This window comes from Stenella coeruleoalba (genome assembly GCF_951394435.1).
Source record: "Stenella coeruleoalba genome assembly, chromosome: 17".
NCBI classification, from domain to species: Eukaryota; Metazoa; Chordata; class Mammalia; order Artiodactyla; family Delphinidae; genus Stenella; species Stenella coeruleoalba.
This window is the reverse complement of record NC_137163.1, coordinates 79,977,914-80,002,432: the sequence shown is the minus strand read 5'-3', so window position 1 is coordinate 80,002,432 and position 24,519 is coordinate 79,977,914. Positions and strand designations below refer to the sequence as shown.

At 48.8% G+C, this 24,519-nt stretch overlaps 1 long non-coding RNA gene across 1 annotated transcript in view; it reads left to right on the top strand.

Moving 5' to 3' along the window:
- LOC307176239 overlaps positions 1 to 23,490 on the top strand; it is a 35,933-nt gene extending 12,443 nt beyond the window's left edge. Inside the window, exon 3 of the long non-coding RNA XR_013824648.1 lies at positions 23,370 to 23,490. This is a non-coding gene — a long non-coding RNA (uncharacterized lncRNA). The remainder of the gene's footprint in view (positions 1 to 23,369) is intronic.
- Positions 23,491 to 24,519: the final 1,029 nt, after the last annotated feature.

The following is a 24,519-nucleotide window of genomic DNA, read 5'->3' as shown; positions in this document are numbered from 1 at the left end:
CGGCATCCTGGCTTCAGTTCGCTGGCAGCGGTCCGGGTCCAGGCCGAGCGTCTCTGTGGAGCCCGGGTTCTGCCGCCGCCTCTGTCCTTCCCAAGGTGCCCGGCCCTGCTGGCTGGGGGCACCTGGACGGCAGGGCTGCGTCCGGCTCTGGCTGGTCACACACGAGCAGAGGAGGTCAGAGCCGCCAGGACGGAGTGGCGGAGCAAAGAAGCAGAGGCCTGACCTGGAGGCCGGACGGCCCTCGCGGGGCTGAGGGGGGGCGACGGTCTTGAAGGAAGTCTGCTGACGTTCAGGAAAGGGGAGGGAGGCCTCGCGGTGCCCGAGGTGTGGTCACCTGGTTTCCGACACAGGCAGGACACGTGTCCTCACACCCCAGACACACCTCTCGCTGAGAGAGAAACACACCAAAGCCCAGAAAGGTTAGATGCTGTGCACAGGGGCGGTGGCAGAACTCGAGGACAGACCCCTCCAGACCCCCCGGGAGCCCTTTTCCCGTCTCACCCCTGCACTTCACATCTCTTGGTTGAGTCCTGACAAAAGAGTAAAATGAAGTGTTTTGATTAAAATTTCTCATGAGTGTCCTTCGACAACAAAGTAATTTAAGTGTGAACACGAGCAGTCTCGTGGGTGAGCCTCTGCAGGCTGGGGGCCGTGGCACCGTCCACGGGGCTGCTCTGCACCCGTCCCCTGGGCTTGGCGCTGGGAACAAAGGGGGAAGGTCACTGTTGACTGTCTCCTGGGGGCAGGTCCGGAAGCGGGTCCTGGGTGCTGGGTGCTGGCACCGAGTTGGAGGGTTGGCAGAACGTACCAAGAGCATATCAAGAAGCAAAAGTAAAAGCACTTCAGTGTGTTTTGTGTAGTGTTTCCTCTGTTTTGGTAAGAACGCGATACACGAGCAGTATGCGCTACAAAATGCAGATTGTGTAATTTCTGTGGTTCCACATATGAATTAAATGCTCCTCTATTTGCAGGTAAAACTGGTATTCCACAATAAAAGGTAAGCAGTAAAATCCACGCGAATGATCAAAGTTGTAATGTTTGTTTACCTAGAATAACTTTAAATAGTAAATAACAAACATCATGACTAGTTGAGAGGGAGACTGTGGACAAAGGAAAAAGGTTGCCTATTTTAGTTGCTTTCGTGGCATTTTCCTTTTTCACCGGGGGTCTGCACAGTATGGAGCTGGCCCTGAGTGGACGGGTTTGCGGAAGGAAGAGGAGGCATTTATGTTTTGTTTGTGGACGTGTTGATTTTGAACTTGAGCAGTCTGGATTTTAGGAAAAAAGGTCTAGATTTGGGAGCCAGCAACAGTGTAGTTGGCAGTCAGGACCACGGGCTGGGATTATCCAGACCCCCTGTGGAGGGTGTGAGCCCGAGGCGGTGGCGCAGGAGCGGGACGCTGCCCTGGTGCGTGGCCCACGGAGCAGACAGCGCGGGCAGCTGGACAGCGAGCCGGGGGCGCCCTGAGAGGCCGTGGGTTCTCTGTCCAAGACTAGACTCTGCTCTAGTCTTTTAAGCAGGAAAAGAAGGATCCCTGAGTACCCATGGCCTGAGTAAAGTATCGCCCACCCATTCCAGGCAAGGAGGTAACTTCCTTCAGTCACCTGGAAGTGACCAGACTGGAGAACATCATCAGTTGTTATTAGAAATTCATTTGTTGCTGGACACTTAGGACGTTTCCACGTCTTGGCTGTTGTGAATAACACTGCTGTGAACCTGGGGGTGCGTGTATCTCTTTGAGATACTGATTTCGTTTCCTTTGGTAGATCTGCTTTTAATTTTTTGAGGAACCTCCATACTGTTCTCCATAGCAGCTGCACCAGTTTACATTCCCACCAACAGTGCACAAGGGTTCCCGTTTTTCCACATTCTCACCAATACTTGTTATTTGTGGTTAACAGGTGTGAGGTGATATCTCATTGTGGTTTTCATTTGCGTTTCCCTGGTGATGAGTGATGTTGAGCACCTTTTCATATACTTGTTGGCTATTTGTGTGTCTTCTGTGGAAAAATGTCTATTCAGTTCCTTTGCTCATTTTTAAATCAGCTTGTTTAAACATTTTTTTGGCAGTTGAGTTGTATGAGTACCATATATATTTTGGATATTAACTCTTCATCAGATATATGGTTTGCAAATGTTTTCTCCCATTCTTTATGTTGCCTTTTCATTTTGTAGATGGCTTCCCTTGCTTTGCAGAAGCTTTTTAGTTTGATGTAGTCCCACTTGTTTATTTTTGCTTTTGTTGCCTGTGCTTTTGGTGTCATATCAAAAAAATCATTACCAAGACCAGTTTCAAGCTTTTAATTTATGTTTTCTTCTAGGAGTTTTCAGATTTCAGGTTCTACATTCAGGGGTCTTTAACACATTTTTGAGTTAATTTTGTGTATGGTGGTCCAGTTTCATTCTTTTTCATTTGCATGTGAATATCCAGTTTCCCCAACCCCATTTATTGAAGAGGGTACCCCTTCTGCATTGTGTATTCTTGGCACCTTTGTTAACAATTAGCTGACCATGTAAGTGTGGGTTTATTTCTGGGCTCTCTATTCTGTTGCATTGGTCTATGTGTTTTTATGCCAGTACCATACTGTTTTGATTAATATAGCTTTGTAAGATGAATGGATAAAGAAAAGGTGGTATATATACACATTCAACAGAATATTGTTCAGGAATGAAAAATAAAGAAATCCTGCCATTTGCGACAACGTGGATGGACTTGGAAGACATTACTCTAAGTGATATAAGCCAGACACAGAAAGACAAATATTTTTTTGACCTAACTTATATGTAGAATCTAAAAAAGTCTAACTCATAGAAGCAGGGAGCAGAATGGTGGATGCCAGGGACAGGGGATGAGGAAAAAGGGCACAAACTTTCAGTTATAAGATGAACAAGTTTTGAGGCTCTAATATAAAATATGATGACTATATTTGATAACACTGTATTAAAAAATTGAAATTTACTGAGAGTAGAACTTAAATGTTTTCACTGTAAAAAAAAAAACGTGTGAGGTGATGGCTGCGTTAATTAGCCTTACTGTAATAATCATTTCACAGTGTATACATTTGTCATGACATTGTACACCTTAAATATATAGAATTTTTATTTGTCCATTATTCCTTAGTAAAGCTGGAAAAAATATGAAATGCTTAAAATACACATAAATAAGCCACAAAGTTTTATAAATCTAAAATGATGTCATACCGTAGCACAATTAAAAAATGATTTTATGCTTGTGAAAAATGTTGTTATGAACAAATAGTATATTAGGCAGAAAGCTTCTTCCCCCTCACTCGACTGAGGACGAATGTGAGCCCCCCCCAGGAATGAACTGATGTCTGTAAACTCGACCCAGCACAGGGCTTGACCCATGGCAGATGCTCAATAAATGACAGTTACTTTTGAGTGACTTGCACAGGGTTACATGACTATCGGTGCAAGACAGGGCTGGAGCCAGGCACCCCGTTTCTGTGCCATGCAGCATGACCTTCCTGGTTTGCTGAGGCTGAAAGGGAAAACAAGGTTGAGAAATCATGATGAGTAATACGTTAACCGCACACTTTAGAGATTGCCAGGAACTCTTATTTGGATCATAGAGGTTAGGGACACAGACTCCAGAATCAGATTTTCTGAGCTTAAGTCCTGACTCTGTTGCTTCCTGGCTATATGTTGTTGGGAAAGTTACTAAACCTCTCTAGGATCTAGTAGATCATCTTTATAACAACGATAGTAATAGCACCTACTTCAACAGATGAGAGAGGTAATACTTGGAAAGTTCCTAGAAATATTGTTCAGCACAGAATAAGGAAATAATTAATGTTAGTCATTGTTGTTACTATATTCATTATTTCTTTTGTTCCTTACCCCATCCAGTGAGATAGGCAGGGTGTGTATTATTGCTCTCATTTTGCAGGTGGTTACATAACTTGCTCAAGGTCGTGAAGCCATAAAGGAAGGGCAGTCTCCTGACTCTTAATTCAGTGTCACAAATATTTTGGTGTTTGACTCTCTAAAGACAAGAGATAGATGGTGTGTCTCACTAAGGTGAGAGTAAACACAAAGTGTCGAGTGTTGAGTTTCCTTCTCTTCCAGGAACCATGCCCTCCCCGGGCCATGAGTTCCAGTTTCTCTCAAGCTGGGTGAACTTTCTGCTCGTCACGTTGTTCCTGCCAGACTCAGTCGGGAAACTAGTGCCATGAGTTATACCCTGCAAAATGGTACTGTAGTCAGATGATTCGGGAAATAGAGCTCCAAGGTTCCTATCTAGAAGTTCTAACAGTGCGTGTCAGTAAACCATAGGTTGAAAGTCATGTGGAATTTCATTAAACCCGGGGTTTCTCTGAGTCACTTGTCCACAGGACTCTGTTCCACGTTACGTCTGTTATTATCCTGCTAAACTAGTGCTGAGTGGCGTACGCCTTGGGAGAAGCAGTAGGCCTGATTCACCTCGTGTGCCGGAACCCAGATGTGCCTGTTCATCCAACCGGCCGTTCATTCTGTGAAAGGTTGTGGCCAGTCTGCCACGTGCTAGGCCCCGTTCTAGACACCGGGAATGCTGCCGGGTGATGCGGGCATAGTCGCCGATGATAGGACACTCACAGCCTCATGGGCTTTCCAGGCACTGATAAGTAATCAAATAGAGTAAATGTACAATTAGGAACTTAGATCAGAATTACAGAGAACTATGTCCTATGGTAATTCTCCACAAAGGAAGTCAGTATATATGAGAGGGCAGGGGAGTGTTTTGGGAAGGGCAAGCCTTCTGGGCAAGAGAGGAACGTGGGCAGAGGAAGGCTGGTGGGGGCCGCGGTGACTGGAGCACGGGGGTGAGGTCGCGGCACTTGGGGTGGGGTGGGCACGTTGGAGTCACCTGGAAGGCCTTTAAAGTTCCTGATGTCCAGGCACTGCTCCAGACCAGTTAAATCCATCCTTAGAGGTGGGATCCGGGCAGAGATATTTTTCAAAAGCTTCCCAGGGACTTCTGCTTCCAGGAAGGTGGAGTAGGTGTACTTTCCCTTATTCCTCCTGTTAATTGCAACTGGGTATTTCAAAGGTGGCCTGATGACGAGTCAGGGCCTCCACTGTGGCCCAGTGGTCGCGAGCACCCTCCCTTGGTGTGGTGGAGACAGTGAGCCAGAACTCCCACCCCTCCAACAGCAGTGAGGACCCCTGCCTGCCGTGGGTGTCCATGGTAACCAGGTAGGGAGCCTGGGCTTCTAACTTTGTCTCCCAGCAATCGGACAGCACCCCGCACCGGCCCCCCTCCCCGGCTGGGATGGGGTCAGAGACGCCCAGCTGAAGTAGAGGCTCCCACAGGACCCAGGGGCTTCAGTAAAACATCATTCATCGTACCAGCTACCAGATGATCTCAAAGTGAACGGAAAATCAATGTGTGGCAAAACCAAGGTGATAACGGTGTTAGAGTTATCTGCCAGAGAGGTGATGCCAGCAAGATGGGGGGCTGGGAATCCTGCCCAACTCCGCCCCACGCCCCACCCATCCAGACACACGGATTCAACAGCACAAGGGCAGATTCCCTTTTAAGAAATCTGGAAACTCATTGAGAGGCTTCTGTACCCTGGACAAGTATGAAATTGGCCACCTCAAAGCTGGCAGGGAAGTTTGAGACATCCTTGGGCCATCATCCCTCCCTGAACCCTGTGCTGTGCAGGAAGAAGGGACCCCCAGCTCCCAGCTGCTTCCCGCAGTGGGAGGCCTGGCGCAGATGTCCAGCTTCCCTGGGGCTGCCGGGCCTGGCTTCTGTCCTGCCTGCCTGGGAGTGTGGAGGGGACCAGCATGCTCCAGCTGCCTGGGCGCTAGTGAGAAGAAGGTTTGGGTTAGCATGAAGGTTCAAGAGGCCCCCAGAGTCTCTGGCCAGGCTGGTGGCCGAGGGTCCTCTCTGTACTCTGGGTGCGGTCAGGCTGCGAAGACCAGGAGAGGCGACTGTTTTTTCTAATTCCAGATACCAACCAAGAGAGTCAAGGAAAGTGGAGAAGCAGGAACATGCGTCCCCAACAGAGGACCCAGATAAATCTTGCCGTCCGTAGCAGAGCCGTGCCAGAAGGTATTCTCACAAAGCAGCTCTAGGGTCTGCGGAGCCCCCCGAGTGGTGTGGGAGGCTGGCGGGAGTGAGGACCCTCCGGCACTCAGAGGATGCTCAGCGGCCGCCCTCCTCATGCCGAGGGCATTTTATAACCAGCTCTCACCAGGGGTTTAATGAATAAGATGAATGACTTAATTACTCATGCAGCTCTCATTCAAGCTGTCACTTTTAAAATGGGGAGAAATCCACTTTTACCGTAAATTGGATAAACGGGGACATCAGCCTCTGGAACTATTGTGGAATTTTTCCTGCACATTTCACATGAAGCACAACAGAAAAGATTTAAAGATAAATGGTGGGACTAGCCTTGTTCTGAGTTGGCTGGGTTCCTGTCTTCCCTGTACTCTGAGCCTCCACTTGACTCTGAAAAATGGAAATTATAATACTTGTTCTATGTACAGGACGGTTGTGAAGGTCAAATAAGATAACGTGTGAAAATGCTTTGCAGACTATAAAAGTCATCTGCAGAGTCAGCTTTGCAATATCAGATCCCAGTTTGCATCGTGCATTTCCTTTTCTGTTCGTTACTTTCAAAGAATATGTCTGGAAGCGTATCAGAGAGCACGCTCAGTTTCTCAAATCCAGATGCATTTATTTTCTCATCATGCGGAGAAATGGCGTCTGATCCTTTACTCTCGCTGCGAGGGTGCCAGAGGGGTGCTGCCCCTGCTGTGTGTCTTCGCCGAGGGATGCAGTGTGTGCGGTAGGGGCTGTGAAGAGTGATAGGGTCAGAGCCAGCCTGCAGGGACCCTGGGGCTGATTCGGGAATTTAGTGCAGAAGCATGTTGGGCTGGATGGGGGAAGGGAGGAGGGGAGGTTGTGTGTGTGTGTGTGTGTGGTGCGTGCATATGTGAGCATGTGTGTGTGTGTGGTGTGTGTGTGTGTGAGGTGTGCTTATGTGAGCGTGTGGCTGTGTGTGGTGTGTAGTGTATACTTGTGTGTGTGTCCCTGTGCATGTGATGTGTGTGTGGTATTGGTGGTGGACATGATCCTGTAACTTAATTGAGCACTGAGACCTTAAGGCTCAGGTACCCAGATTCGTTTCCAGAAGGGTCCCCGTGATGGGCACACACGCCTCTGCCAGTTGGGCCCTTGGTGGCCCCAGCACGTTGCCTTGATGACTTTCGCCGCATCAGTAACTACCGTACAGGGTCGGGTGCCCCACAAGCCCAGGGCTGCCCAGGGAAGATGCCCAGGTCTCTGGGGGGCATCAGGAAGGCTGCTCAGGGCAGGACCCCCACCCCAGGGAGGAGCTGGTCCCGTGGCGACTGTCACTCCACCTCGAGGCATGTGGGGAAGGGCGAGGGGGGGAAGAGGGGCCGGGTCCGCAGGCAGCGGTGGTGAGGCTGGCCTGCGGTGGCAGCGCCAGGTTGTGGGAGAGAGGGAATGAGTGGAGGGGAGGGTGGGCGGCCCAGTCCGGGGTCCTGCGCTTGGGAGGTGGAGGCTGGAGCCCAGCTCAGAGGCTGCGTTATCAAAACACCCTTAAACTGCTCCATTGCCCAACTATTTAATTTATGTTTGCTAATCCGCGTTCTAAATCTCCTTCTTTCTGGTGGGGGAGCTTTGAACAGACAGAAACCATTTGCTCAGTCCTGCGGCACTGGATACAGGGCCCTGGGGAGACCGCAGCCTCATTTTTATCCTGACTTGAACGCTCACTGCAGTTACTGCAGCATGTTGACTCCCGCAGTGTTTGGTGAAGTATTGGGGTTGGTTGAATAATTTTCTCTGGCTGAAAGGGTTGGCTCTTAGGTACCACCTAGGTTCCTAATATCCTTATGAAAATGCACGAGAGTTTACTGTACAGCTGTTAATTTTTTAATCAAAAGACTTTGTTTTTATTTTGTTATTTAAAATAGAAAAAGCAGTTTGATCCCTTGCGGCCTGTTTGCCAAACATAACTTGTTTCCAAACTGCGATGATCTTGGAGCTGAACTACCACAAACAGTGTTTGGAACCAGTAAACTGTATTTATTTTTAGCTTTTAAACAGCCAAATAGTTTGCCCTCAATTTTCAGAGGAAAAAAATTCCCTTCTGGGCGAAGCTCTGTGCTTAGTGTCTCTGTGCCTGACTCTTCCCGTCCAGGCTCCAAATCATGGAAACAGAGGTTCCTAGTGATTCAGCCTTAATAACAGTGCTGGTGCTTATGAAATACCAGTTCCTGAAATTACAGCGAAGGATGTAGTTAGACTGGCCAAGTTTAGACAAGCCCATGAGACCACAGCCGCAGCACACGGTGTGAGCCGCACTGGGTCAGGGCAGCACCCCTCTGGTCGGGGTCCGTGCAGGCGTGCTCTCCGTGATGCTGGGTGCGTGGACTTGCACAAGACTTGCGCAAACAGGGCCATTGGTCAGAGCAGAAGCACTGCATGTCCTGAGCAGTCCTGAGCACCGTGGTCTAGACCCGTCCACGCGTGTCCATCCTTCAGCCGTGAGAGTGGGTGGGGACTGCAGGCTGATTTATTTGGGGACGGATGAGGCTGCGTTTCCTCATGGGTGAGTTACCCCATCTCTCTGAGCCTCGGTTTTCTCATTTGTAAAAGTAATAATAGTACCTGCCTCATAGGGCTGTTGTGAAAAATAAAGTGTAAGTCTCTCCGGAAAGTATCAGGCACATACGCAACTATAAATTGCTGAGTATTTTTACTTCTGTTGTATCACACATCTTTTAGTTCAGGCTAGCCTACTTATTTCTTGAAGGCTTCATGCAGAAGATAAGGAAGATCATGATTTTGAGCTTTAATGGTCCTGCTGGCCTCTTCCATGACTCAGAGAAACTTCTTAGCATCTCTGGTTCAACTTCAGCACCTGCCACATCATCTTGTCTGGAATTTGGGCGCTGAGCGTCAGTTAGGGTTCTGAGGGCTCCCCTGCAGGACGGCCCCAGCTCTTCTCATTTCTAGCACCAGGGCTTGGTACCAAGCAGGGGCATCTCCTCAGGGGCACCAGAAGGAGAGCCATCTGGGAGGTTCTCATCAGATGCAGAGGAGCAGGGACCCAGCAATGCCACTGGGGTTTCCATGGCTGCTTCCTGTTGTGACCGGGAGACCTCAGTGTGCTGGCGTGCCCTGCAGGAGATGCAAGGGACTGAGGTCAGGACCCAGGCTCGCCGTCTGCCAGGGCCTGGGTGGCTGCCGGGGCTTGGCCTCCTGCTGGCCCCTGGGCTGCCGGTCTCGGCCCGAATGCCGGAGCCTCTGATGCTGCTGGGCCCGGGACCGCTGCGGGCAGAGGCCCAGAGGCAGGGCGGGTGCGGTTACTGGAGTCACGCAGCTCCTCCTCTCCCGGAGCCTTTAACTACCCCGAGAACGATCCCAGCGAGCTGCTATGACTCTGTTGCTGCGGCTGCAGCTCCAGCAGACTGTGCCCCGGGCAGCGTGTCAGCTGCTGGGCAGGATGACACGGCCAAGGCCAAAGTCGCACAGCTCGCGGTGGGGATGCCATGACTCCGGGTCTGCCTGGTTCCGACTGGTCAGGCCTTGAGCGAGGTGGTCGGGACCACCTGCTGGGGGAAGCCCCGTCCCTCGTGGTCCGAGCTCTGGGTCTAGGGCTGCCCGGCCCTGGGCGCAGAGGCGTCTGTGGGAGGGTGGCCTTCGTGTCTCAGTTGTGGGAGTGAGCGTGGTTGTGCACTGGTGATGTACAAGCTCTGGCTTTCCTTCTTATTTTCCCTTTTCCTGCTCTTGAAAATAAGAGTAAAGACAAGGATTTCGTCCTGGCAGCGTCCGCTGTGGTCACCCGAGTTCCGCGGTGGAGGTGAGACCTGGACCCTGATTTTCAAGGTCAACAGAGTGCGTGTGTCCGAACGCGTGTGTGCACGGTGTAGTGTGTGTGTGCGTGTATGCGTGCACATGGTATAATGTGTGAACACGTGTGAACGTGTATGCATGTGCATGGGTGTAATGTGTGTGCACGCGTGTGTGTGTGCCTGGTGTAAAGTTTGAGTTGTTGCCTGGCCCCTGTGGTGGTTCACGTTACGTGTAGTAAATACGCGTCTCTTAATACAGCCAAGCTGAGGCGCGTGGGTCTCCGGGGCTGTGAATGTGGTGGCATCTGGGTCGGATAAACAGCCCACGGGAAGGGGAACAGCTGGAGTTTGGGAAGACAGACCTCTTGAAATTGGGTGGGAGAAGCCAGTTTAGAAACCCCTGTGGAGCCCCTGGTCACGTCCCATGGCCCCCTGTCCTCTGGGACCTCTGTCAGCAGTGCATCAGGTACGCCTTTGTCTGCGTATCTGTGTGCACGGTTCCCCCAACATTTTTTTTCTGCCTTGAATTACATGAAATCTCATCCTGTTGTAGATTTTTCACAGGTGTAGCTACATCTTTCTCTTCAAGTCCTTGGAAACTAGTCGTGTATGTCAGGAACGTCTCTGATTGGTCACGACCCTTTCTGTCCCTCTTCAACGCACAATTATTTCCTGTCGCTTTCTGGGATTAGCTCCTGTGAATAAAGGGTCTCTAGTGTAAAAGCAGAGTATTTACCTGAAGAAAACAAATGTGGATGAAAGGTGAGGTGGGGACCTTTCCCGCCGGACCATCGGTGTTTTACGGCGTCTGCGGTCTTGCTCTGCACGTGCAAGGCTCGTGCCGTCTTAGGAGCCCTGGGAAGGGGAGTAGTGTTCGGTTTCCGCTTCTGGTTCGGACCCTCCTCAGCTCCAGAGCAGACAGACTCCTGAGCAACTGCAGAAGTGCGTGCGCCGCGCTGTGGCCGGGGTCCCGCCTTGCCCGTCGCCGGTCCCTTGGCTGAGGGCGGGGCGGGGCGGGGGTGGGAGGGGGCCTCGGTCTGGCCCCGCCCCGTGCCCTCTTTCTGAAGGACGATGTCCCGGGTTGAGATTCCGTGTTGACTGCACGTGAGGTTAGAACCGGCCATCATTACGAAGGCCGAGGGGACATTTCTGCTCGTGCCCTTTCCTGTGCCTGCGACTGAACGTCAGATTCCAAGGCCTTGCTCCTGCCAGACCTTTAGGGCTGAGGATTTGACGGAATTTTCCACGCACCCCTCCTCCAGAGCGCGCGCCCTCCCCCGTCCCTCCTGCAGGGGCTGTGGAGCCGGCGGTGGGCAAGGGCACTCCTGCCAGCCCCCCCTTCCCACAGCGACTCTGGGTGACAGCCGAGATGACCCACCATGCACTACAGCCGATGGCATGTGAAATGATTCTGTACCATTATTTATTCTCGTCGTGGGAAAATAGTTACGTTTGTTTCAGGAAGGCCTTGACATCTCTTACAAATTAATTTTTGTCTTTTATGCAGAAGACTATGTTTTGTTTTCAGTAAAGGCTTAAACTGGAGCTCACAGCTTGGCTCTCTGCTGTGACATTTGAGACTTGAGAAGTATAAATATTTTTTAAGGATATAACCAAGATAAGAAGAGTGCAGTTAAATGCACCATTAATGCTAGGAATAAAAAACTAGAGAGAAAAACACTTAATAAATCTTCTAATTGTTTGTGGTGACATGTGTCTAAAGAGCTTTTCTTCAGCCTTGACTTGTTTTATTACATTTGATTTAGTCAAAGCTGCATAGTTAGCCTAACCAAAGTGGGGGGAAAAAAAAACACTGCAAAGGACATGATGAAGAAAATGATCTTTTATAAAGCAGGCTTGAGGGACTTCCCTGGTGGTCCAGTGGTAAAGAATCCACCTTCCAATGCAGGGGATGTAGGTTCGATCCTTGGTTGGGGAACTAAGATCGCACATGCCGCGGGGCAACTAAGCCCGTGTGCCACAGCTACTGAGCTCACACGCCTCAATGAGAGAGACCACGTGCCGCAAACTACAGAACCCATGTGCCCTGGAGCTCGCATGCCACAACTTCAGAGCCCGTGTGCTGCAACTACTGAGCCCGTGTGCTCTGGTACCCAGGTGCCACAACTAGAGAGAGAAAGCCTGCACGCCACAACTAGAGAGAAGCCTGAGAGCCACAACTAGAGAGAAACCTGAGCAGACTGCGTGCCGTAACAAAAACATCCCTCGTGCCTCAACAAAGATCCCGTGTACTGCAACTAAGACCAGATGCAGCTAAAAAAAAAAAGAAAAGCAGGCTTGAATAAAAGAAGACAAAATAACGTCATTTGCAGCAACACAGATGGACCTAGAGATTCTCATACTGAGTGAAGTAAGTCAGATAAAGACAAATATCATATTATATCGCTTATATGTGGGATCTATAAAAAGGGTACAAGTGAACTTATTTACAGAATAGAAATAGAGTCACAGATGTAGAAAACAAACTTATGGTTACGGGGGGTAAGGCTGGGAGAGGGATAAATTGGGAGATGGGGATTGACATATACACACTACCATATATAAAATAGATAACTAATAAGGACCTCCTGTATAGCACAGGGAACTCTACTCAGTACTCTGTAATGACCCATATGGGAAAAGAATCTAAAAAAGAGTGGATGTATGTATATGTGTAACTGATTCACTTTGCTGCACACCTGAAACTAACAATATTGTAAATCAACTCTACTCCAATAAAAATAAAATAAAATAAAATTGGACTTTTGACTAAAAGAAAAAAAAGCAGGCTTGAAAAAATTCTTTTCATTATAAGAGAAGTTTTAATGCATAAGAGTTTGCTTTGATGCAAATATCTATTACAATTTTTTTAAAATAGAAAGTGGTTATTACATTGTATGTTCATAATAAAGAATTCAAAGGCTACCAATGAACAGAGAATTAACTAGGTCAAACCAAAAAAGCAGTCAAAGTGGTTCTGTTCCCAAGGTCCAGGAAATTTGAGAGAACCACTTATGACAGCTTTCCATTTTGTGGTCTTTCAGCTTAACCTCAAATTACAGCTCAGAACCAACATGGAAAGTAGAGCAGGATGGCTAAGAGGAGGGAAAGGGGAAAAATTAGGAATAACAACTACCATATTCTTGCAACTTATACTATTGAAAAGTTTTATGAATAATCAGGAAAACCAGGATAGAATCTGAAAAACTTTTTAAAAAGTATTTCTCAAAATGTTTATTTTATGCTATAGAGTTAATTATTGTGGCATCATATTATCACAGTTTCCCACTGCTGCTCTAACAGATTATCACAAACTGAGTGGTTTCAAACAACACAGATTCTCTTACATTTCTATATGTCAGAAGCCAACAGGGCTCTTCCTGGGTATCCCATCTGGGAAGAGCTGTGTGTTTTGAGGGTAGTTTTTAGTCTATTTCTCATTCATTCATTCTTCCCCCACATTGAACGGAGATGTTCTGTGTGCCAGGCACCACGTTACCGAGGGTTCTGGAAGCACAGAGATGAATGGGATATACTCGAGGACCATTGCCTGTTGATGGGGCCTGTGAACACATTATTTCCCTGGAGCTTGCAATAAATATTTGTTGAACCCTTGTTCTGTGCTCAGCACTGCTCTAGGTGTTGGGGATACAGCAGAGAACAAAATGGACATTTAACGTTTCTGTCTTCATAGAACTTACACTGTAGTCAGCAGTTACAACGTGAGGCCACAGGACACTGCCAGGTTGCCTGCTTCTGTCGGGAGGGGTTTCACAGAGGAGGCATCTCAACTTAAATGATTAGTAGGTCTGCCTTCTGTCTCTATATTTGGCCATTCTGGACATTTTCTATAAATAGAATCATACAATATGTGGTCTTCTATGGCTGGCTTCTTCCGTGGAGCATAGTGCTTCAGAGGTTCATTTATGCTGTGGCATGGTACTGCACTCCTTTTTATGGCCGAATAATATTGTATAGATTTACCACAGTTTTGTGTATCCATTCATGAGTTAATGAGTGTTTGATCCGGTTCCACATTTTGGCTATTTTGCTACTGCTGCTATGAATATTCCTGTACAAGTTTTTGTGTGGATATATTTTCAGTTCTTGTGGGTATACACCAAGAGTGGAACTGCTGGGTCATGTGGTAATTCTATGCTTAGCATTTTGGGGAACTGCCAGACTGTTTTCCAAACTGACTGCACCATTTTGCATTCGTACCAGCAATGCACTGAGACTCCAGTTTCCCCACATCCTTGACAACACTTGTGATTGTCTGTCTTTTTCATTTTAGCCATCCTGATGGGTGTGTCGTGGTATCTCATTGTGGTTTGATTTGCATTTCCCTAATGACTAATGCTGTTGGATACCTTTTCATGTGCTAATTGGCCGTTTGCATTTTTGCTTTGGAGAAGGATCTATTCAAATCCTTTGCCCATTTTGAAAATTGGGTTATTCATCAACTTCTTATTGCATTCTAAAAGTTTTTGTATATTCTGGATACATGTCCCTTATCAGATACATGATTTGCAAATGTTTTCTCTCAGTCTGTGGGCTGTCTTTTCACTTTCTTGATGGCGTCATTCGAAGCACAGAATTTGTTGATTTTGGTGAAGTCTAGTTTAGCGATCTTCTCTTTTCCCAGTTGTGCTTTTGATGTCAGACCTAAGAAATTACTGCTCAGTTCAAGATTATGATGATTTACTCTGATGTTTTAACAGTTTTATAGCATAATCTCTCATACTTAGGTCTGTGGTTCACTTGAGGTGGTTTTTGGTGGATGGTGTGAGATATGTCCTATTATTTTACCTAACATACTACATGATTTACTTGATTATTATGTTTATTGTGTATTGTGTATTATTGTGTATAGATGCTTTCCCATAGTAACTGCTTTTCCCCTCTTTGTTGCTGTTAGATCCTCAGTACCTACAACATTGCTTGAAGTAAGTGCTCAGTCAGTATATATTTAATTTCTAAGTGACAATCTATGGGTAACAACATGGTATTTTAGAAGAGGGGCTAGTGATAATGCCAGGAAGGAGAGTCTGGCTGTAGTGAGAGGTTCTTATGAAGACCATTTGTTGCTCACTGAAGGGATTTATCTTGAACAGGAATCAGCAACTCAGACAAAGCCCCGGTGGAGGTACAGATTTCTGGAGGATAAACTTGTTTGGGGAAGAGGGCTTTTATCTGGTGGATTCTTTGTTCCACATTTATTTGTTTGAGTTTTTTTGTTATTTGAGTTTTTATGGATTCATTAGCACATACATGGATGGAGAGGGTAAGAGTATGGTACTCATCTTACTATACCGTATAGCTTCCTGGAAATTCTCTGAGGGGTATCTCCTTTAACTATAATGGACAACCGTAGAACCCTGAAAACTGGGTATTTTTCAAAAGACGCAGGGGATGGTATGCAAATTTTTCAGTTTTCCAGAGATGGACAATTAACGATTAAAGTTGATCTGTGACATTCAGCAGTTGTTTTCTGTGTATAAGGATGTTGAGGAGAGGCTTCTAGGGATAGAGAGGGGAGAGGTACATGTTCTCTGCCCTCAAAGAGCTCAGTCCCTTGAGAGAAGTATCTGTGCTGTGATGCCAGGCAGGGTTTGCTTATGCACAGAGGAGGTATAATACGTTATTGGTATTTATAGGATGAAGAAATACAGTCTCGGAAGGAACTCGAGAAAGCTTTCTGGAAAGTTCTTATTTGAGATGAACTTTGAAGAATGAGTAGCGTCACCTCCACAGAGTGGTGAAGAAGCAAGCGTGAGGATAAGGACCCAGTAGGGCCGGTGTGAGAGATGCGTGTGTGTGTGTGTGTGTGTGTGTGTGTGTGTGTGTGTGTGTGTGTGAGATGCCTGTGTGTGTGTGTGAGAGATGCCTGTGTGTGTGTGTGTGTGTGTGTGTGTGTGAGAGATGCCTGTGTGTGTGTGTGTGTGTGTGTGAGAGATGCCTGTGTGTGTGTGTGTGTGTGTGTGAGAGATGCCTGTGTGTGTGTGTGTGTGTGAGATGCCTGTGTGTGTGTGAGATGCCTGTGTGTGTGTGTGAGATGCCTGTGTGTGTGTGATGCCTGTGTGTGTGTGAGAGAGGCCTCTGTGTGTGTGTGTGATGCCTGTGTGTGAGAGAGGCCTCTGTGTGTGTGTGTGTGTGTGAGATGCCTGTGTGTGTGAGATGCCTGTGTGTGTGTGTGTGTGTGAGAGATGCCTGTGTGTGTGTGTGTGTGTGTGTGTGTGAGAGATGCCTGTGTGTGTGCATGTGTGAGATGCCTGTGTGTGTGTGAGATGCCTGCGTGTGTGACACTTGGGATGCCGGCCACTGTCACATGCTAGGAATCACCTTTAAATTTTAGCCAGACGTTGAGGGTTTTCTAGGCAGATGCCTCCCTCAGAGGTGAGACCTTGGGTCTCGTGAGAGACCTGTTGGAAGGGTGTGTTGGTAGGGACTCACAAATGTCTTAGGACGAAGACCCTTGAGCCACCTTTGAGGCTACCAAAACCGAGGTCCAGCTGAAGAAGCCACGTTTCCCGAGGGAGGTGTCCTGGCCTGGCCCTCCTGTCCCTGTCCCCAGGGGCTTCCGGGTCCCTCGTGAAGGTTCCGCCCCAGCGTGTGTTATGTGGAAAGCAGGGAGCCCTGAAGGGCAGGCGGGCGGGATTCACATCAGCGCCTCTTCTGCTCATTTCTATGTCCCTGCGCGGGCTCCCCCGGTGGCAGGAGGGGGCAGCAGGCATCTGACCGCAGGTAGGAAGCTCGACTCTGCGAGGGGCCTGGGCGGAGAGGGGAGCCAGCCCGCAGGGGAGGGTGGGGCTGGAAGGAGGTGACGAAGGACAGGTGCCCAGGGCAGGGCTGTGGCGGCGTCGGGGGTGGGCAGCGGGCTGCAGTCCCCGAGGCCGGCAACCCTGTCGGGCTACGCGGCCTGCAGCTGCTCCAGCCCTGGTCCAAGGGGAGTGAGTGGGGCACTTTTCAGCTTCCTCTGCTATGTCCTAGGCCGTGTGATGGCCTCTCCTGGGATTGAAGGCAAGCAGAGGGGCGGGCACAGCACACAGCCTTGAAGTACCTGCGGGGTCACCCCGACGTGGTCAGCGCTTCTCCGGGTGGGGGGCTCCCTCTGACCCCGGACTCCTCTCCCGGGGCTCCCTGCGTTTTCCGGTACCTTCTCACGTCTGCAGAACATGTAAGGAAGAACTTCTCTTGCGAATAATCTTCCTTTGAAAATAGCTTGTATGTTGGGGTTCCCTGAAAGCGAGGTGCGGTTCCTTTCCTTTTCCTTTTGATGAAGGAGCCGACTGGGGCAGCACCAGAGAACAGGAAACTGCAGTTCTGAGGGGCTGGGAGGGCATACGGTGGCTGTTCAAAATTTAGAACATTGGTCATCCAATCTGAAGGCTTTACTGTAAATGGTGTATAAACGTGCAGCTTAATAGAGTTGAAACTGGGGACTGAGGGCTTAAGGGGATTCCAGGTAAGGTAATTCCTTCTTGGTGGAATGTCGTATGAATGTTCACAGCCACCTTCCAGAAGCTATCTCACCCTGTAGTCTCCCTCCAAAGACAATAATAATTTCCAGTCAGCAGAGCAGTGATTTAAAACATGATGTGTAAATAAGTCATTACAAGCTAGACCAAGACCGCTGGCTGAAATGCACGTTCCCTAAGAAAATAGACTGGGGAAACTTTAAATAAAATACTTACCAGTCTTTTTAATGTTTTAATTGTTGGTTTGGTGCCAGTGTTTTTTTTCACTAGACAAACATTCAACCGTTAAAAATATGGTACCAGGGCTGTGCCTGGATGCGGGCCAGTAAACGTTTACAGGGCACCGCCGACGGGGCAGTGCTCCCAGGGTGGTTACGAGCGCGTTGCCTCGGCTTTGCGTTTTGAGGAGTTACAGGGCTGTCTCAGCCTTAGCTCCCCTCCCCCTTCCCCCGTTCTCTCCACTCCCCCCTCCCCCTTTCTTCCACGCGTTTGTTGAGTACTCACCACATCAGAGCAAGGAAGGTAAGGCCCCGCCTCCTTGGAGCTTACCTTCTGGAGAGTGAGAGAGAAAATTGGGTCAAGAAGTACATTCCAGGGCTTCCCTGGTGGCGCAGTGGTTGAGAGTCCGCCTGCCGATGCAGCAAACACGGGTTCGAGCCCCGGTCTGGGAAGATCCCACATGCCGCGGAGCAACTAGGCCCGTGAGCCACAACTACTGAGCCTGCGCATCTGGAGCCTGTGCTCCGCAACGAGAGGCCGCGATAGTGAGAGGCCCGCGCACCGCAATGAAGAGCGGCCCCCGCTCGCCACAACTGGAGAAAGCCCTCGCACAGAAACGAAGACCCAACACAGCCAAATAAATAAATAAATTAATTATTTTTTTTTAAAAAGAAGTCATTCCAGACAGCGAGTGATGCTCTGATGACAAGGGGTGTAGAGAGATGGGAGCCTCCCCCAGGTAGGCGGTGTGGGAATCATCCTCGTGGAATGTCCTGGAAGGGTTTCAAGGCTGTCCAGGCTGCCCCTCGAACAAGGCATGGTCTGCGTGAGGACAGCCCCCCCGATTTCTCCTCTGCCCTTCCTGCCACAGAGCCTGGTTTACTTCGGGGACAGGTGTGTCCTTTCCCAGGTGGTGGAGGCCCCTATAGGTTTCCTGGTCGAGAAGTGGTACAGTTATCGTCCCCACTCGACGCTGAGGAAACAGACTCAGGGACACCAGCCCCCACCCAGACAGCCGGGCTCCAAGGCGGCCGTGTCCACCCTCCGCCTCGGTCCCTTCACTCTTCAGATTCCTGACGCCCAGTTGCCGCAGGGTCCTCTGCGCTGGCATTTCTCCTGTGCTTATGTGGGGTGACCGTTCGGGACCGAACGGGAACAAAACCACGTCTAAGCGTCTGCAGACGTTCTCAGACCCGTTACTCACCCCAGAATCGGTGCGGCTGGACCGTGCAGGACTGGGGGTGGGAGGGGGCGGGTGATGGGAAGCCCGCATTCCCAGGGTGATGTGGAGGGAAGTTGTGTGCAAATCCAAGACCTGAGTCAGCAGCTGTGCGATTCTGCCCCACGTTCAGAGGGTGTGCTGGTGGGTGACCCGTGGGCCCACGTGATGAGCCGCGTGTGCTCTGGACGGGGCGGAAGGCCGGGTGGGGCCGTGTTTCTGCAGGATCCGCCACATCTGGGTCCTCCTGCGTCACAGAGCTGCGGGAATTGGGGTGACTGAAGTCTCCAGGTCCAGCGCCTGACAAGCCAGAGGCCCGCAGGCCCTGTCGGCACCTGGATGTTTGCATCCTTTGCCTCCCTTAAGAAAAGTTGGGGTCGTGCTATTTCTGAACCACACACTGTGGGCTGCACTGCGCTGGGCTGATGATAAAACGTCGCCTGGGCAGTGTGGCTGCCGTCCGGGGTGGGATGCACTCTCACTCAGCCGAGGGGATTTATCCAAAGGTTGTGTTAAACGTCCTCCGAGCAGGACTGAGGTGGGTCCACAAGTCATCTGAGTGAGGGGGGCCTGGTCTTGTAGCTGCTGCTTTGAGCTGAGCACACAGCAAAGTTGTTTGGGGGCATTTTATTTAAAAATGGAAATCTCGGGGAGGGTCATGCCCACATTCCCCCCCAATCACTCGGGCCAAGCGCGTCCCTATTCACACAGGGCAGGTGCGCCCTGGGTCAGCTGCTTGCTTTGGGTGGAGTCTAGACCCCTCCTCACTTAACGCACAGCCTTAGTTATGAAGGGCAGCACCGAGGCAGCACATCTGGACCGAATTAGCGAGGCTCCCGACATCGTCAGCTCTCCCTCATCAAGTCCCCGAGGAAGGAGAAGGCCTCCTTTTGTTGTTTATCAATTTGGTTATTATTTACTGTCTGCTCTTCAGGTGTCAGACTCTGGTGACATGAAAGCACAGTTTTCATGATCTACCCTGTGGGTGGATGTTTCTAATCGATACGAGAGAGTTTCCAAGTTTGTTTAGGGGCATTTCAGAGCTTTTACTTTGTCCACTTGAGTTTTTTAAAAAAGAAGTTTATTTATTTATTTGGTTGCACTGGGTCTTAGTTGTGGCTATCAGTCTCCTTAGTTGTGGCATGCGAACTCTTAGTTGTGGCATGCATGTGGGATCTAGTTTCCTGACCAGGGATCGAACCCGGGCCCCCTGCATTGGGAGCACGGAGTCTTATCCACTGCGCCACCAGGGAAGTCCCCACTTGATTTTTTATTAGCGCAGCATATGAAATCTTTGACCCGTCTCAACATTTTAAGTAAGGAAGTTTTCACGTCGCATGATGGACTGAAAAAAAACTAAAAGAGCCTAAATGCCTTTAAAAATGGCTTCCTAATATTATATGAAGACATATGAGCTCTTTTAGTGAAGGTGTTTCAGGTAAGCAATTTCGTAATTTGTCTTCTCCAAAGTAATAATTTCAGAAGAAGGTAAGTGAACTTATTTTTTGAACGTTGGGCTATCTAAACGTGCTCCAGTGATGGAAACCCAGGCCATTAGACTCAGGACAGAAGTGAGAGCTGGACACAGCTGAGGGGGACACAGGCTGGTGTGGACAGAGGCAGGAAGGTCTCAGGTCCTGCTCACCAGATGCAGGGGACGCTGTCAGCAGCTGCTGGATGCCATGTCTGGCTCAGGACGCCGTGAGTCATCCAGATACGGCAGTTACCCCTTGGGCCCGAGTGGACGGCCCACCACTTCCGGGACTTCCTTTGGGTTATTCAGTTCCAAAGTTCTTTTCCCCTTTTCTTGGTCTAACTTTTAAATCCAAGTTTTTTATTACAAGTAATAATTCCTTTTAACAGTTTTAGATTATGTATTCATTCATCACATTAAAAAAAGAACTCAAAATTCTTTGCCAGGCAAGACATGTTTGTGTTTTATAGCTTTTGTTCTTGTGGTAGAAAACATGTAACATTAAGTTTGCCGTCTTAACCATTTTTCAATGTTCGGTTCAGTAGTGTTAAGTATATTCACAGTATTGTGCAACAGATCTCCAGAACGTCTTCGTCTTGCAAAACAAACTCTGCCCACTAGACACTTACTCCCCTGCCCCAGCCCCGGCACCCACCGCTCTCCTTTCTGTTCCTATGAACCGGCACTTTGCAGACTTCACATAAATGGAAACGTACAGCAACTGTGCTTTTGTGTCTGGCTAATGTCACTGAGCATGGTGTCCTCAAGGTCCATCCACACTGCGGCGTGTGTCGGGATTCCCTTCCTTTCTAAGGCTGAGCAATACGCTGCCGTGTGTTCAGCCCACATTTCTTTAATCCGCGGCCCGCACCCGCCTCTTGGGGTGGGCACGGCCGTGCAGGCATCTCTGTAGCGATCAGGAGGCTGAGAGGCCGTGGTGCGTGGTAGGGCCAGTTTTGTCTGTGGGCCGTTTTCGTGCCCGTTCAGTTCAGTTAGGTCTTATTAACAAAAAAGTCAGCTTCTCGAGGACATTTTGTGCGGAGCGGTCAGCCTAGGTCCCCTAGACGCTTTCCCCAAACAGATCAAATCAAGGAAGCTGTGCTTGGGGACAGGAACTCGAAGACCGGGGCCGGCTCTGAGCAGTGGGTGGAGGCCCACGCCCCATGGCTGCGACACGAGGGCAGGGCGCGGGCGCCTCCACTCCCGCGCCACTTGTCTCGCTGGCGGCGTCAGGCGTTGGCCCATCCACTGCCCATGGGCGTCTTGCTCTGGTGCTGCTGGGTTTCACTGGGCCCTCTGGTAACGAATGTGGTGTTGTCCCTACCGCTGGTGGTCTGCCTGCAGCGATTCCGGGGAGTTTATTCCCGGCTTGCGCTGTGTTTGTAAACACTGGCCACTCCAAGGGGGTCACCCTGCGTGGAGAGGATGTCTTTACGCGGGTCATTGGGTGGCGTGTGCTGGGACCGCTTGCCTTTCCCGAGCCCCTGGGGCTCAGCTTGGCTGGCTCGTCCCTGGGTTTCACCTCCTGGTGGTCTGAATCCTAAGTTGCTTATTACGGCAGAATTGAGATATGTCTAAATGTTCGCAAAGCGCATTGTTTTGGAAGTTTTGGGTAGAAGAGGGACTTCTCTGTTTCTTTTTGTAATTTAATATTTTTCAGGCCACATGGTCTAGGGGTAGAAATGGTCACAAGGAGAGAAACTCAGTGAAACTTCCTATATATTTTCCGCACAATTACGGTGTGGGTTCTAGTTCATCCCCAATTCCCCAGCTGTTTCTGGGAGTCTCGTGGGCTGGGGTGCTGTGCTCTGAGCTGTCATTTCCCAGTTTCCTGCTCTGGTTTAGGGAGTTCCTCCCTCGGAGGTTCTGGGCCTGGGGCGTTTCTGGGCCCCTCCATCCAGCCTGCCCCAGACGGTTGTGGCCCACATGCCACGTGTAATATTAAAGTTCTAAATCAAAGCAACAGACAGGTACCAAATGTACATGTTCTATTGTTTTATCCTGATAAATGTCTTCATAATGACAAGATAAAAATATATGTAAAGCTACAATTCTTATATGACTGAAAGAAAAATATCAAGGATGAATTTAATTATTCCACATAATAATATGTGGAATAATAATTATTATTATGTATGGGTGTTCTGTAGATGTTTGAATGAATAATCGAATAAAACATACACAATTAATACATAGCACAGGGCTTCCCTGGTGGCGCAGTGGTTAAGAATCTGCCTGCCAGTGCAGGGGACATGGGTTCGAGCCCTGGTCTGGGAAGATCCCACATGCTGCGGAGCAACTAAGCCCGTGCGCCACAACTACTGAGCCTGTGTTCTAGAGCCCACGAGCCACAACTACTGAGCCCGTGTTCACAACTACTGAAGCTTGTGCTCTAGAGCCCGCGAGCCACAACTACTGAGCCCGTGTGCTGCAACTACTGAAGGCCACGTGCTCTAGAGCCCGTGCTCTGCAACAAGAGAAGCCACCACAATGAGAAGCCCGTGCACTGCAACGAAGAGTAGCCCCCGCTCGCCACAACTAGAGAAAGCCCTTGCGCAGCAACAAAGACCCTACGCAGCCAAAAATAAATAAATACTTTTAAAAAATAACACTGATTTAAAAAAAATACATATATATAACACATAAAATTTATTTTCTCTTGCCTAATTTCAGCTAAATCACGAATTATATACATCTAATAAATATTTTTACATAATTTGTGTTCAATTGACAGTAATGCTCTAAATGATTAAAATGGAAATATTTTATAAAAATATAAAACAAGTGTAAAATTATTAAAAATTAATATTTTCATGTTTTTGAAAAATCTTTTTTCTTTAAAATATTAAAGTGCAAATTTTAAAAATGAATATTCATCTTAAATCAAAATTATTGAAATAAAACTGAAAATTTAATTTTCAAAAGCCTGATGATGTTTTACGTACTTTTTGTCATATTTGTATTTTCATGAACATGAAACAATTTGTATTTCTAGCATTAAATGTCATCTCGTTGCTGATGTAAAGAATTGGTATTATGCTCGTGTGTTGTGTCTAGACCAACATGCATACGTTTACGAGTAATTTAAATGGTTTAAGATTGCGAGCTGTTTCTCAGTCACTGGTTTCTCAGCAGCGGTTGTGAGCACCATGCTGACATGTGGACCCCTCAGGATCTGTGAATAGACACCACAAGAAAAGCAAGAGAAGGGGCTCTTGGCGACCTGGGTGCTGCTGGGAATCTCTGCCATGTAAGGGTCTGCTGCGTTTATGCTGAGGCAGGATTGAAAAGGTAGGTTAACTTTCCACACGTGTGTGTAAAGTGTAAAGCGTTCTCACAGCCAAGTGTCCCCCGTGTGCAAGGGCAGCCCCAAGCTGAGGGCAGCGGTCCGACCCGCAGACCGGCACAGCACCTGGACACAGCTGCCCTTCGTGCTGAGGTTGGTGGGCTGGAGCTGGGGAAGTGGCGACTGGGTCTGGCGGCACTGCATCCCTGGGGGACGGCGCTGGGCTGGACCTCGTGTGAATGATGTGGCCTCGGCGCTCGTCCTTCTTCAGTTTGTTTGCTGTTCACGATGGGCAGAGGTGGGTGCAGGCCCCTCTTGCCTGGTCTAGCTCCTGAGTGCTCGGTCTGAGGCTGTGCCAGAGTGGGGGAGGGTCTCCCTCCTTGACTGGTGTTTCATTCCTTTATAGACCAGTGTGGACGTGTGCCCTTGATGTCCTGAGGGAGTTGGACGAAACAGCTTTCGTTTCTACTTGGTCTGTGTTTCATTCCTCTCTCCCTGGGAGTCAGACATGAGCTGGGGAGCGGAGTGGAGGTACTGTGAGTAGCGTACATCGCTGTGCTGTCTGTACTCAAAGAAAGCTCACCTTCAACGTGTACTCGCTAGATTTGGGCCACCTCTGTGGACCTTGACTCTCTCCTCTCTTAAGAAGAAATCTTTCTTGGGCATCTTGACTCCTCAGGCAAATATCCCCCATGGGCTCTTCCATCTGTCTTCCCAAAATACACTAGACACCCACCCTAGAACTGCCTGATATGTCGCATCACATTTATATGCTGTTATAGCAATGGAAACCAGAGAGCATATAAACCAACAGTCTGGCATCCATGTAATATTTCTTTAATAAAATTCGTTAGAATTCTTAGCTTCGGGGAAATTTTCATTGTCTGTCTTCTTTTTCCTAGTGAAGGGATCTTTATATTCAGTATTAAGACTTTATATGTGCTATTTTATTTAATTTTCATGTTATCCCTGCAAGATAGTTGTGGTTTTCTCTACTTT